We start from the raw sequence: 13,179 nt of genomic DNA, 5'->3' as shown, positions 1-13,179 counted from the left end.
CAATCATAAAAAACAAGTGCCACTACACACCTACTAGAAAGACCAAATCTGGAACATTGACAACACCAAATGCTGGCAAGGATGTAGAATAATGGGAACTCTTATTCATTGCTGATGGGAATACAAAATGGTACAGCCACTTTGGAAGACAGTTAGGCAATTTCTTACAAAACTAAGTTTTGTAAGTTTCTTACTCTTACTATACAATCCATTAATCATGCTGGTATTTACTCAATGGAATTGAAAACATATCCACACAAAAACCTGCACACAGATGTTAATAGCAGCTTTATTCATAATTGCCCAAACTTGGATGCAACTAAGATGTACTTTAGTAGATGAATGAATAAATAAACTGTAATACAGCCATATAATGGAATACTATTCAGCACTAAAAAGAAATAAACTATCAAGTCATTAAAAGACATGGAGGAAACGTAAATGCGTATTACTAAGTGAAAGAAGCCAATCTGAAAGGGCTTCATACTGTATGATTCCAATCATATGACATTCTAGAAAAGGCAACTCTATGGCAATAATAGAAACATCACTGTTTCTTGGGGAGGGGCGGTAAAGGTATAGGCAGAGCACAGAGGATTTTAAGAGCAGTGAAAATACTCTGTGTGATATTCTAATTATGGCTATACGTCACTATACATTTCTCCAAACCCACAGAATGTACAATACCAAGTGTGAACCTAAGATAAATATGAACTTTGAGTGATTGTGGTGTGTCACGGTAGTTTCATACTTGGTAACAAATGTATGTACCATTTTGGTGAGTAATGCTAATAATGCAGAAGTTGATTCATGTAGGGAGGTGCTTGAGGATATGTGGAAAATCTCTGTACCTTCCTCTCAATTTTGCTGTGAACCTAAATCTGCTCTTCCAAAAAGGTCTTTAAGTAAGTAAATAAACAGGTGGAATTATTCATAATCATTCTAAACTAAAAACAATGCAAGTGTTCCTCAACCAGTGAACGGGTAACAAACTGGGGTACTGTATACTGCAATCTGTATACTGCAATAAAAAGAAATGAACTACTGATGCATGCAACAACATGAGGGAATCTCTAATACATTATGTTAAGTGAAAGTAGCTAGACTCGAAAGTCTACATACTATATGAGTCCTTCTAAACGTCATTCTGGAAAACAAAACAAAGCAAAACGAGAGGGATAGGAAACATTGGTGGCTGTCAGCAGCTGGAGATGGGGAGAGGGGTTGATCACAAATAGGCTTAAGGGAATTTGGGGGGATGATGGAAATGTTCTATATCTTGATTGCAGTGGTATTTACATGACTAGAACTCATAGAACTGTACTCATAGAACTGTACTCCATGAGGAATTTTATTGTGTATAAATTATACCTAAATTTTTTAAATGTTAAAAACAAACAAACAAAAAAACCCTAAAACAACCTCTGACCCAGAGTTGGTATGGTCACTGTTGACGGAGACTGCTGGCTTCTTAGCTCTCTGCAAGCGGGGCTGCCAGCTAATCCCACACATATTTTATTCCAGGTCACACAGGTTGTACAATGGTTTGTCTCCTTTCTCGTAGACAGCTGCTGACTGATGTTGAAAGACAAGACAAGGAGAACTTTCTCTTTCCTTTATTTCTTTTCCATTTCTTCCTCGCCTTTCTGCTTTCCCCCCAGCTCTTTTCTTTCACTCCTTTTCCCTATTGATTTATCAGTCTGTGCCTAGCTGAAAGAGACCTGCTGGAGGCTATGGTGAGTGGGGCAAAGGGAAGCATTTGCTCTGAACAGAAGTGTATTAGTAAATGATTAACAACCAGCTTTCTAAAACACACACATGAATGCACACACAGATTTATTTTAAATTCTACTGATATAAAGGATATAGAACACAAAGTTTATAAATAATAATAGAATATACATTATTCTTTAGTGTGAATTCCATATAGCCAATCGATTCCCAGTGAATGTTTCGTTGATTTTTGCTGAACTTCTGTATCTGTAGCCAACATACCATTGTAAATAACAAACAAGTGTAGTTTTGACAAGAATCCTGGCTGATATTTTCACTGACATTAATGATTAAGATGAAAGTGAAATAACAAAAATATGTGTTGGAACTTGACTCATTCATCAATGACCTGAGTGACTTGGATGAATTTGATAATAGTTTTTGAATACTGGAGGAATAGTTCCTTGAACTTTGTGCTAGTCACAATTTAACAGCTATAGACACAACATATTTTTAAGTTTAATCTACAGTATTAACATTTTCTCCATCACTATACAATCAACAGAACAGTAAATTGAGCCCAAATTTGGAGCATCCTTCTATTTCCATGGTTTAAATACTCTCACGCTGAACAATTCCAAAATACCAACGTGAAATCACTGGACAAAGAGAAGTCCTCCAGCACACCATTATACACTATTTCCACCATCCAGATACAGTAGATGGAAACAGCACCAGGATCACAGGCAACAGCAAAATGTAGTAAAATAAGTTAAAATGATGAGTTTTGAGTATGACCTGTGCTCTGAGTGTGATTTATTTAATTGAAAGCTTACATCCTTGAATTTTTAATAATGACTGTGTTTAAGAACTAGCTCACAAAATTCCTGAAATTTAACAGTCAGTTTTCTAGCACTTCTTTGAGCTGGCTCCAGCCCATTAAGGATCCGAGTGCAAGGCTATGGGCCCCTGCCCCACCACAAATTCTGTAGCAGCAGAGGCAGTATGAAGGGAGAATGGGTGCAAACCTATGTTGCTTCCCCAAGTGCCACTACCCTCAATATATTGCCAGGGCTGCTTTAGCCTTGTGGGATATTTCCCTGAGCCATTCAGACTGGTTGTCAGGGCTAAAATATCAATGTCATCAGCCACATCTTAAACTGTATGAGAAAATGGATGTGGATTTCAGTGGCATAAATGGTTTGGTGTTCTTCATTAAATTTCATCCATTAAAATATTCTCTTGTTGCTAATGAGGATTTGTTGTTCAGGGAAAAAATATTATTCTGAAATTCCTTTTATTTTTAAAGTCAAATATGGGAAGATAGTCATCAAAATGTGAACAATTATCTTGGATAATTGCAGTTTTCCTTCTTCTTGCAGTTTTCTGTGGTTTACAAATTGTCTACAATAAACATGTAATACCATGGTAATATGTAAAAAAATTGAGACAAATCTTCGGTAACTTGATATTTAAAAGTGTATTGATGTTATGCTTTAAAGACCAAAAGAATAAGTTGCATTTTTGGTAAAAGAATGCCCCTGGAAACAAACATTACTATGTTCAGTTTCATTTAAAAGCCAGATGTCCAGGAATTGGATATGGCTAATTATCAATTTCTACCCAGATGGAGTGTTTTCTTTTTTTCTATCATTAGATGGAAAAACACAGAATCTCTGGCTGCTTACTTTATTACATTTAGTCACTTTAGTTGGAAAGCTTTAAGGAATAGGTGGAGCTTAGATAAATGGCAGTTTATTCTATTATGAATGAAAAGTTGAAGCAGGTACAAGAGATAGAACGCAAAGAGTTAAAATGTGTAATTGGTTATGTGATGAAGATTTTTAAGCCTGTTCTTTGTCCAAATCCAGCAGTGTTAGAAATGGAATTTATCCCTTCTCATGTATTAATCTTCTTCCTGTATTAATCTGTTGCTGTGTAACAAATTACTCTAAGACTTAGCAGCTAAAAACAGTAGCTATTATTTCACAGTTTCTATATGTCAGGAAGTTGAGCATAGTTTATGAATCACTTGGCTCCCTGTAGCTCAAGGTCTTTCTATGAAGCTGTTAGCCAAGGCTGTGGTATCATCTGAAGGCTTGACTGGGAGAGGATCCACTTCCAGGCTCACTCACATGATTGTTGTGGGATTGCATTCTTTGTGAAGTGTTGGACTAAGAACCTCAGTATCTTGCTGGCTTTTGGCCAGAGCCCTCCTCTGTTCCATGCCATATGGGTCTCTCCATAAAGCAGCTCACAACGTGGCAGCTGGCCTCCTTAGAGCAAACAAGCAAGAGAAACATCTAAGGTATGATATTTGCTTCCTGTCTTTCAGGGCTCACTGTTCTCCACTGCCAGGTGTCCAGTGCCTCAAAAACAAACAAACAAACAAAAACATTGCTTCACATATTTCATCCAGTTTTGGGTTGTTTAAAGCTTGAGGGTGTACCTGGTACTTATTACTCCCTCTTATCCAGAAGTGGAAGTGTCTGAAAATCTTTATTAATAATCCTATCATACTTCTCTGCTAGAAACAAATTTAATTTAATTTCTTATATTTTTATTTTTGTAAGCATAAGGTAATGTGTTTTAAAATTATTCTTATTGATTAAAGAAAAATTACCAGCACAGAAAGTAAAATTAGAAATCAATGTCTTAATGAGATGGACTGGGGCATTAATAGGGCATTAATAAATGTTAAATTATTCTTTTGCTTGGCATTCAGGGCAATGAATCATTGAGAAATGCTTGCTTCTCTTTGATAAAGTGGTGGGATAGCTATTGTGAAAATGGAGTCGAGAAAGAGAACCAGTATGACTCCGGATGCCTTCTCAGGCAAATCAATTTTAGAGACAAAGTCATATGAAAGTTGTTGATCTGAAATCACTTCCTTAAAACCATCCCTTACACATATTATTATTTCCCACATGTGCCATGACATAAAAATGGTTGGGAAGCACCAGTGTTGACAGTGCTCCATATCCCATTTCTGTTTGTAACTATGACTGGCTAAACTGTGTCTTTGCTAGACTTCTCCAAGAACTAGCAACCACCTCTGCAGTGGTCCTCCACTGGAGTCTTCCTCCCCTTATGTTCTGGGCTGGAGTCTTTCCTCCACCTTGGTTCTTCTGTCACTTCCTGTCTTACAGATACTTGTCAAAAGTCTCTCATGAACTGATGGAACACTCTCCCATTCTCAACATTCATGGATGTTTTCCCTTTTATGTACACTTATTGGTCAGGGAGCAGGTCCAGGTTTTGTCATGAATAGGTTTTGGATGTGGACCTTGTCAAATGCTTTTCTGAATCAATTGATAATGATCATATGATTTTTCTTCTTTAGCCTATTGATGTGTAGATTACATTGATTGATTTTTTTTTAATGTTAAACAGTCAGGCATACCTGGAATAAGTCCTACTTGGTCATGTATATTTTTTAATACAGTGTTGGATTTGATTTGCTAATATTTTGTTGATGATATTTTCATCTAAGTTTAAGGGAGATGGTCTGTAGTTTTCTTTATTGTAATGTCGTTATCTAATTTTGGTATCATAGTAATACTGGCCTTATAAAGTGAATAGAGAAATGTTCCTTCCTCTTCTGTTCTCTGAACAGATTGTATAAAATTGGTGCTAATTTTTCTCAGAATACTTGAAAGGATTCTCCATTTCTTTTTCCAGGGAATTATAATGACAAGTTCAATTTCTTTAATGGTTATAGGACTATTCTATTTCATCTTGTTTGAGTTTTGATGGTGTATAGAATTGGTCTATTCTAAGTTGTTGAATTATAAGTTATTGGTGTCTTTGATATTCCCTTATTACTCCTTTAAAGGCTGCAGGAACTGTAATGATAAACTGTTTCATTACTGATATTGATGATTTGTGTCTTCTCCCTTTGGCAGTCTTGCTGGAAGTCTATTAACTAGCTTTTTCTTGCATTTGTTTGTTTTGTTTTATTTTGTTTTCCAGTGTCATTGATTTCTGCTCTTTCTTTTTTCTAGCTTTGTAAGGTTATTGATATGAGACTTTCCTAATGTAATCTTTCTAATTTTTCTGAGTAATATTTAATGCATAAATTACCTTCTCAGCACTACTTTAGCTGTAACCCAGAAATTTTGAAATGTTGTATTTTTATTTTCATTCAGTTCTGTGTATTCTTTTTTTAAAAATATTTATTTATTTGGCTGCGCTGGATCTTAGTTGTGGCATGCGGGATCTTTAGTTGTGGCATGTGGGATCTTTAGTTGAGGCATGCGAACTCTTAGTTGTGGCATATGGGATCTAGTTCCCTGACCAGGGATCGAACCTGGGCCCCCTGCATTGGGAGCACAGAGTCTTAGCCACTGGACCACCAGGGAAGTCCCAGTTCTGTGTATTCTTTTAAATTTCCTTTGAGAATTCTTCTTTGACAAGATGTGATTTTTTGTTTGTTTGTTTTAGGCTGCACTGTGTGGCTTGCAGGATCTTAGTTCCCTAACCAGAGATTGAACCCGGGCCTTTAGCAGTGAAAGCACGGAGTCCTAACCACTGAACCACCAGGGAATTCCCAAAAAGGTATGATTTTAGAGGGTGTTGTTTAATTTCCAAGTATTTGGAAAATTTCCCGTTGCCTTTCTCTCACTGATTTTTAATTCAATTCCATAATGGTCAGAGAACATACTTTGTATAGTTTCAATTCTCTTAAATTGTTAACATTTGTTTTCTGACCCAGCATTTGGTCTATTATTGGTGCTTGAAGAAAAAAATGTGCATTCTGCTATTGTGGGTAGAATGTCTATAAATGTCATTTAGATCCTGTTGGTTGATTGTGTTGTTTAGGTCTTCTATATCTTTGTTCATTTTCTGACTCTGAGTTCTATCAGTTGCTGAGAGGGGGATGTTGAAGTCCCCAATTATAATTTCAGGGATCAATGTTTTATGAGAGATCAATTTTGGAGTCCCTGTGTAAGAGAAAAGAATAGAAAATTTGAATACAAATTTAAGTAAGGAAGTAAATATTAATTTAGAATGAGAAAAAAATCACAACAAATTATACATTTGGAATGCTAACATAAAATCCACAAATATCACAAAATCCAAAAAACAATATAGTATGTTTATTATTTTACTGCCTGACATACTTCTATAATACTTTTTCCCCACATTTTTTGTCTAGATTCTCTTTACTTGCCTCTGCATATGACAGTGATTTTGTTTTATCATATTTGTATCAATTGAACAGATCATTCAGTGTTTCTTCAAGTATGGTTGATCAAAAAAATTTTTATTACTGATAAATTTTTTTTTTTAGCTTGACAACTTGTAATTTTTTAAGATTGTACTCACATTTGGGGACGCTTCTATTAGGTTTCATTTATAGGAGCTATAAAATTTAGAAGAATTTTCTACAGACTAGCTTCTGGCTCTGTACTTCTGGTACAAGTGCCATAGGATGTGTTCATATTGCAGCACAACCTCTGGCCCTGCACCTTGGTGTTACGATACTGGGAAATTCAGACAATGGCTGGAGGAGTATTCCTGGAAGCTATTCCTCTGCAAGGATGGCTTGCAATAAAATACTACTCACAGAAGGGACTGTGAATCATATAAATATTCTCCCACTCAATTCTAACAAATTGTATCCCAAGCTCAACTTCCCTTTAACTGGATCCCAAAATGACTCCAACCACTCTAATACTACCTGACACAAGGAGAACTGTGATAGAGGGGAAATCAGAGTAGGAAGAGACAATGCCCTTAACCAATTGTGGTTGAAATATATTACTTTTGCAGGTTTTAGAAAGTCGTACAAACACGTGAACATATTGCTAAGGCACCTTCCGGGACCTTGGAAAGGGCCTGTGAAAATGGGGGTCTTTGAAGCCTAACCTTCATTAGTTTCATTGAAAATTAAGCCCTGCTGACATTTTAATGGGATACAGAGAGAAGGGAGGTAAACACTTGTACTTAGTCTGCTTTCTTGAAGCAGATGTTTCTTGGATGTCTTTTTTTTTTTCAACTCTTTATTATGAAAGTTTCCAAGCATACCCAGAAGCACTGAGAATGGTATAATGGATATTCATGGTTCTCATCAACCAAGTTCTAAAATTATCAAATTTTGCTGATCTTGTTTGTTTGGACGCTCCCAGTTCAAGACATTGTAGGGCATAGATACAAAGATGAATGAGACATGGATTCTGCCCTCATGTATGTACCTGGTGAAGAAGATGAGGCATGAGCCCTACACACCATGTCACACTGCCCAAAGGAGAACCCGGGACCGTGGAAGGAGAGAACACCTTCGGCCAGGAATGACCAGTAAAAGCTTCCAGGAAGAAATGGGCTACTTAGGAACCAAGTATATTTTTTTAACTTGTTCAAGCTAAGACAGAATTGAAGTATCTGAAATACATATTTCTGATTTTTCACTCTAGAATGTTCCTCTTGGCTTTCGGGAAATAGTTCAACCTCTTTGCTCTTTATCTAGATCTCTAATACCCAGATTCATCCAGATTTGAGTAACATTTGTTGAGTGCTTGGTAGGTGCCATGCATTTTCACATACAATATTTCATTTAATCCTCACAACAAGCCTGAGAGACAGATATCATCATCCCCATTCTTGAAGATGAGAAGACAGATCCAGAGGGACAACCTGCCTAAGGCCACACAGATAGGAAGCATAACTAAAATCCAGGATTGTAATTCCACTTTTAGTATTCTTGAAGTTATACCTGTATCTGCATGGTACTTTCCTTAAACTTTTCAAAGGATTTCCCCAGTTCAGAAACACTCTGTAGTTCCCAGTCACTACAGGATAAGACTGATAATGAAAGTCCTTACACTACCATTTCCCTTTCTCTACAATCCAGTCTTTGTTTTCCTTCAACTTTGTCTTCCATTCACAAGACTGCATCTGAACCCTCTTCTGGTGTCTGGGAAGCTGCCTTCCTCATGAAGCAGAGCCCACCTCTCACAATGGAAATCCAAAGTCCATGTGGTCATTCTCCCAGCCTCCCTATCAGTTAGAGCTGTGCTGTCATATATGATAGCCACTAGCCACGTGTAGCTATGGAGCACATGAAATGCGGTAGCGTCACAGGTTGAAATGATAATATTTTGGATATATTGGCTTAAATAAAATATGTTGTTAAAATTAATTTCACCTTTTTCTTTAATTTTCTTAATGTGGCTCCTAGAAAATTTAGGATTATGTGTATGGCTTGCATTATATTTCTGTTGGACAGCATTGAGCTAGAGTGTTAACATGTGACTGGGTTGTGTCAATCATTTGTCCCCAGGCTTGGGACTGACAGCTAGCATGGTGAAGTCACAGTGACCCTCTGTTCTAATGAGAGTAGTGGCAGCATAGTAACTGTATCTGTTTCCAGGGGCAGCAGTGACATCATCCAGTGTCTGGGTCAAGTGGTGTTGGTGGTCCCAGTTTTGGTTATCTGTATCCAGCAGTGGATATAGGGGTGGCTCCTCGGGACCAGTTCTCGGCATAATGTTGAATGTTGCTCCTGAATATCTTACAGGCACCCAATATTCTTCTAACGAATGCCTTTTCTGCTAAGGTTCTTCATGAATTCTCTCCTCTCCACCCCAGTCCACAATGATTCTTCTTTCCATATCAACAGTGAATCAGATCCAAACTACACACTTGACACTTGACCTGTGCTAGTTATATTATCACAGGAAAGTACCTTTCTCCTCAGCCAGACTGTAAAATTCCCCAGGGCAGGAACCCTGTTTTTTTTTTTTTTTTGCATAATTGTTTCTCAGTAGCTGTCAGGTCATCTTGGTTATATCATCTCTGGAGGAATACTTGTTAGCTATCGCAGCAGAGCTCTGAGGTAGGCAGAGCAGCTATCATAATTCCTGTTCATGCAGATGAGACTTGCTCCGTGGGGTAGAGGACTGGCCCCAAAGTCTTGCAGCTGGTTGCTGCCAAATTGAGACAGTAACCCAGAACTCCTCACTGCTCATCCCCACCTCTTTCCTCTACTTCAGGCCCTAGCATATACATCTCTCTCTATATATAATATATATATATATAATATATATGTGTATATATATATATATATATATATATATATATGTACACGCACACGCACACACACACACACACACATGATGGTGTATTTGTTTCTAGGGCTGCTGTAACAAAGTGCCACAAACTGGGAAGCCTAAAATAATGGGTATTTATTGTCTCACAGTTCTGGAGGCTATAAATCTGAAATCAAGGTATTGACAGGATCATGCTTCCTCTGAAACCTGCAGAGAAATCCTTGCTTGCCTCTTCCTAAATTCTAGTGGTTGGCTAGCAAACTTTGGTGTTCCTTGGCTTGTAGCTACATAACTCCAATCTTTGCCTTTGTCATCACATGGCTTTCTCCCTGTGTGTCTCTTTCTTCATATGGCTGTCTTCTTATAAGGACACTAGTTATTAGATTAGGGGTCCACCCTACTCTAGTATGACCTCATTTTAACTTAACTAATTACATCTGCAATGATCCTACTCCCAAATAAGTTCATACTGGTTAGTACTTGAGGTTAGGAATTCAACATATCTTTTGAGGGGTGGGGGGATATTCAACCCATAACAGATGTTAACCATAAGAGGAGAGAATACCATAGAAACCAAAGACATTGCCTTGATTCCAGGATTTATTCCAAGGAGGAATCATACTACAGTGGGGTAGAAGGTGGAGGAGTCTTTTTCAGTATATATTCCCACCTACTACTTGGTTTGCTTATGGACTAACTGGGTTTGGTTGACAAGTGTGTGCTATTGTGAGTTAACAGTATACAAATGATGGTGTATAATTCTGATGAGTAGATGGGATAAGTGACTGTTGCAGTAACCCTGTCACTCTTTGCCAGAGAACTGTCTTTGATGACTAAAGTATTACTTGGGACCTAGATGAAACAGTTAGTCATACAGTAACAAGCCTAACTGAGGGTTGCGGCTAGCATTCAGGGAATGCACCCATTTTTCTGTATCTCCTCTTTTCCTTTGATTAAACATATAAAAGTTATTAATAAAAAGAAATACAAATTTTAAAAAGACATGAAAAGGAAATGGTAAAATGAGCTCTGCTCTAGTCTGAAAGAAAAGAATGACAGCAGTTTCCAATCAGGCCCTTTGTTGAGATACTGCACAAGAATAGCAGTATGATTGGGATTCTTAAACGGCAGTAGCTGAAATCGCTAATGAAAGCCTGCTAATGACACAGACTCAAATCACCAAACAAGCCCATCTCGAAATCCAGTTTCTCTAGATGGTAAGGACATGGGCTTTAGGCTCGGCACTATCTCTTAATGTAGAACGCTGGGCAAGTGACTTAATCTCTCTAAAGTTTTCTATGTATAAAAACAAGGATAACTACCTAGCAGGGGTGTAGTGAGGATTAAGTGTCTAGCAGAGTACACAGCACATATAACAGGTGCTCCATTAAATTGAAGCCTTCGTCCTTCTAGTCCTGCAAATATCAATATATGCAATACAGGGCTTCCCTGGTGGTGCAGTGGTTAGGAGTCTGCCTGCCAATGCAGGGGACACGGGTTTGAGCCCTGGTCCAGGAAGATCCCACATGCTGCGGAACAACTAAGCCCGTGCAGCACAACTACTGAGCCTGAGCTCTAGAGCCCTTGAGCCACAACTGCTGAGCCCACGAGCCACAACTACTGAAGCCCATGCACCTAGAGCCCGTGCTCCGCAACAAGAGAATCCACTGTAATGGGAAGCCCGCGCACCGCAACAAAGAGTAGCCCCGCTCGCCGCAACTAGAGAGGCCGCGCAGCAACGAAGACCCGGCACAACCAAAAATAAATAAATAAAATACATTTATTAAAAAAAATGCAATACAATCTCTGCCCACTACCCCACCATCACCTACTCTTCTTCATCTCGTTCTCTTTCTCTCTCTCTCTCCCCACCCTCTCATTCCTATTTATAATCTAACAGAGGAGACATAAACAGGAAATGACTTGCATTTAATTTTAAAAACCAGCAAGTGCAAAACAATGTAGTATACCATTGACTATTTAGGTGCTGACAAACTTCCACATTCATGAATACAACCTACATATTGAGTGACCACCCATGCCAGGCATGGAGCTAGGCATGGGGTATTCAGTGGTGCATGAAACATCTTCCCTCTCTCGTGGAGTTCACAGTTTAGTGGGGAGCCAGTGAAGAATGATGAACATATAATTTAAAAATACGTTGAGTGCCCTGGAAGAAATGATCAGGTGCAAATGATGGAGACTAATGAGAGGGCAGGAGGGAGACTTAGTTTAGGAAGGATAGCCTTTCTGAGGTGACATTTAAACTGAAACATGAAAGATGACAAGCTAGATGTGTAAAGAACCAGAGCAAGGGTCTTCAAGGCAGTGGAATCAGCACGTGCAGTGAGGCAGTCAGGAGCTAGAAGTGACAGAGGAGGAGTAGTTCGGGCAGTGTCACCGAGACAGAGGGGCCACTTGGAGTAAACTCCAACTCTTACCATGGCCTCAATGCCCTACCTAATTTGGCCCCTGCCTCCCCCTGACCTCATTTCCTCCCCAGGTGTCCATGCCACCTATTCTTTCTGTCCCTTAAGTGCTGGTCTCATTCCCACCTCACGCCTCTGCTTTTGCTGTTTCCTCTGTCTGGAAGGCTCTGCCCCAGATGGTCTCATGACTTCTGACCTCTATGGTCAGTCAGGCCTCAGATCAAGTGTTATCTCTGGAGAGAGATCGCTCGCTAATTACCACTTCTCACTCTCCATCATCTTTTTGTGGTTTGTTATCTTCCCATCCCTTTTCACTATCGAGCGTTATTTTGTTGATTTCTTTTAGTCTTTTATTGTTTATTTTCTCCCCTAGAATGTAAGTCCCATGAGTTTATATTACTTACTGCTATAAACCTAGAATCATACCTAGTATATAACAGACACTCAACTATTTGTTGAATTAATGCTGAATGAAATAAAGCTAAAGAGGTAACGCAAGGTAAAAGAACTGATCAAACTGTGTGACAGGGAGGACTTCCTAGAAGAGGTATGTTTTGAATTAAAATTGCGGGGTCAAGAGAGAGGAGGCCGTGTGCAGTTACAAAACAAGAATTTAGGAAATTACTCTTTCACTATAAAAAAAAGTTCGCTTTTTCACTAGATTATGAGCATTTTGAGCGCTGGAGCCGAGTTCTACGAATCTGTCATCAGCGCCTAGCCTGGGACCTGGCACATAGTAGGCACGAGACAGGTTTTTACAGAATGACTGTGGGGTGCGCAGAAGGATGTATTAATCTGGCCGCAGTACAATTCAGGAAAAGCCGGCAGCACCCGTGCAACGTAGAAGACAGCGACGCCGAAGCGGAACACAGCAGCAGCGCGCAGCGGCCGACACGGCTGCGCATTATATAGTTCCCTCTCCGGGAGGCTAAGGGACGCCGGCAACCTCGGCGCACGCCTGCGCACTGCATTCTTCCCGCTTCCGA

General features: G+C 39.0%; 1 non-coding gene across 1 annotated transcript; it reads right to left on the bottom strand.

Annotated features, from left to right (window-relative positions):
* Nucleotides 1–6,001: 6,001 nt before the first annotated feature.
* On the bottom strand, nucleotides 6,002–6,074 carry TRNAG-CCC (transfer RNA glycine (anticodon CCC)). The gene has a single exon. It is a non-coding gene; the product is annotated as a tRNA-Gly (tRNA).
* Nucleotides 6,075–13,179: the final 7,105 nt, after the last annotated feature.

The sequence above is a fragment of the Lipotes vexillifer genome, unplaced genomic scaffold (assembly GCF_000442215.2).
Source record: "Lipotes vexillifer unplaced genomic scaffold, Lipotes_vexillifer_v1.1 scaffold91, whole genome shotgun sequence".
Lineage (NCBI taxonomy): Eukaryota > Metazoa > Chordata > Mammalia > Artiodactyla > Lipotidae > Lipotes > Lipotes vexillifer.
The sequence above is the reverse complement of the archived record's forward strand: the minus strand, read 5'-3'. Positions and strand labels throughout refer to the sequence as shown.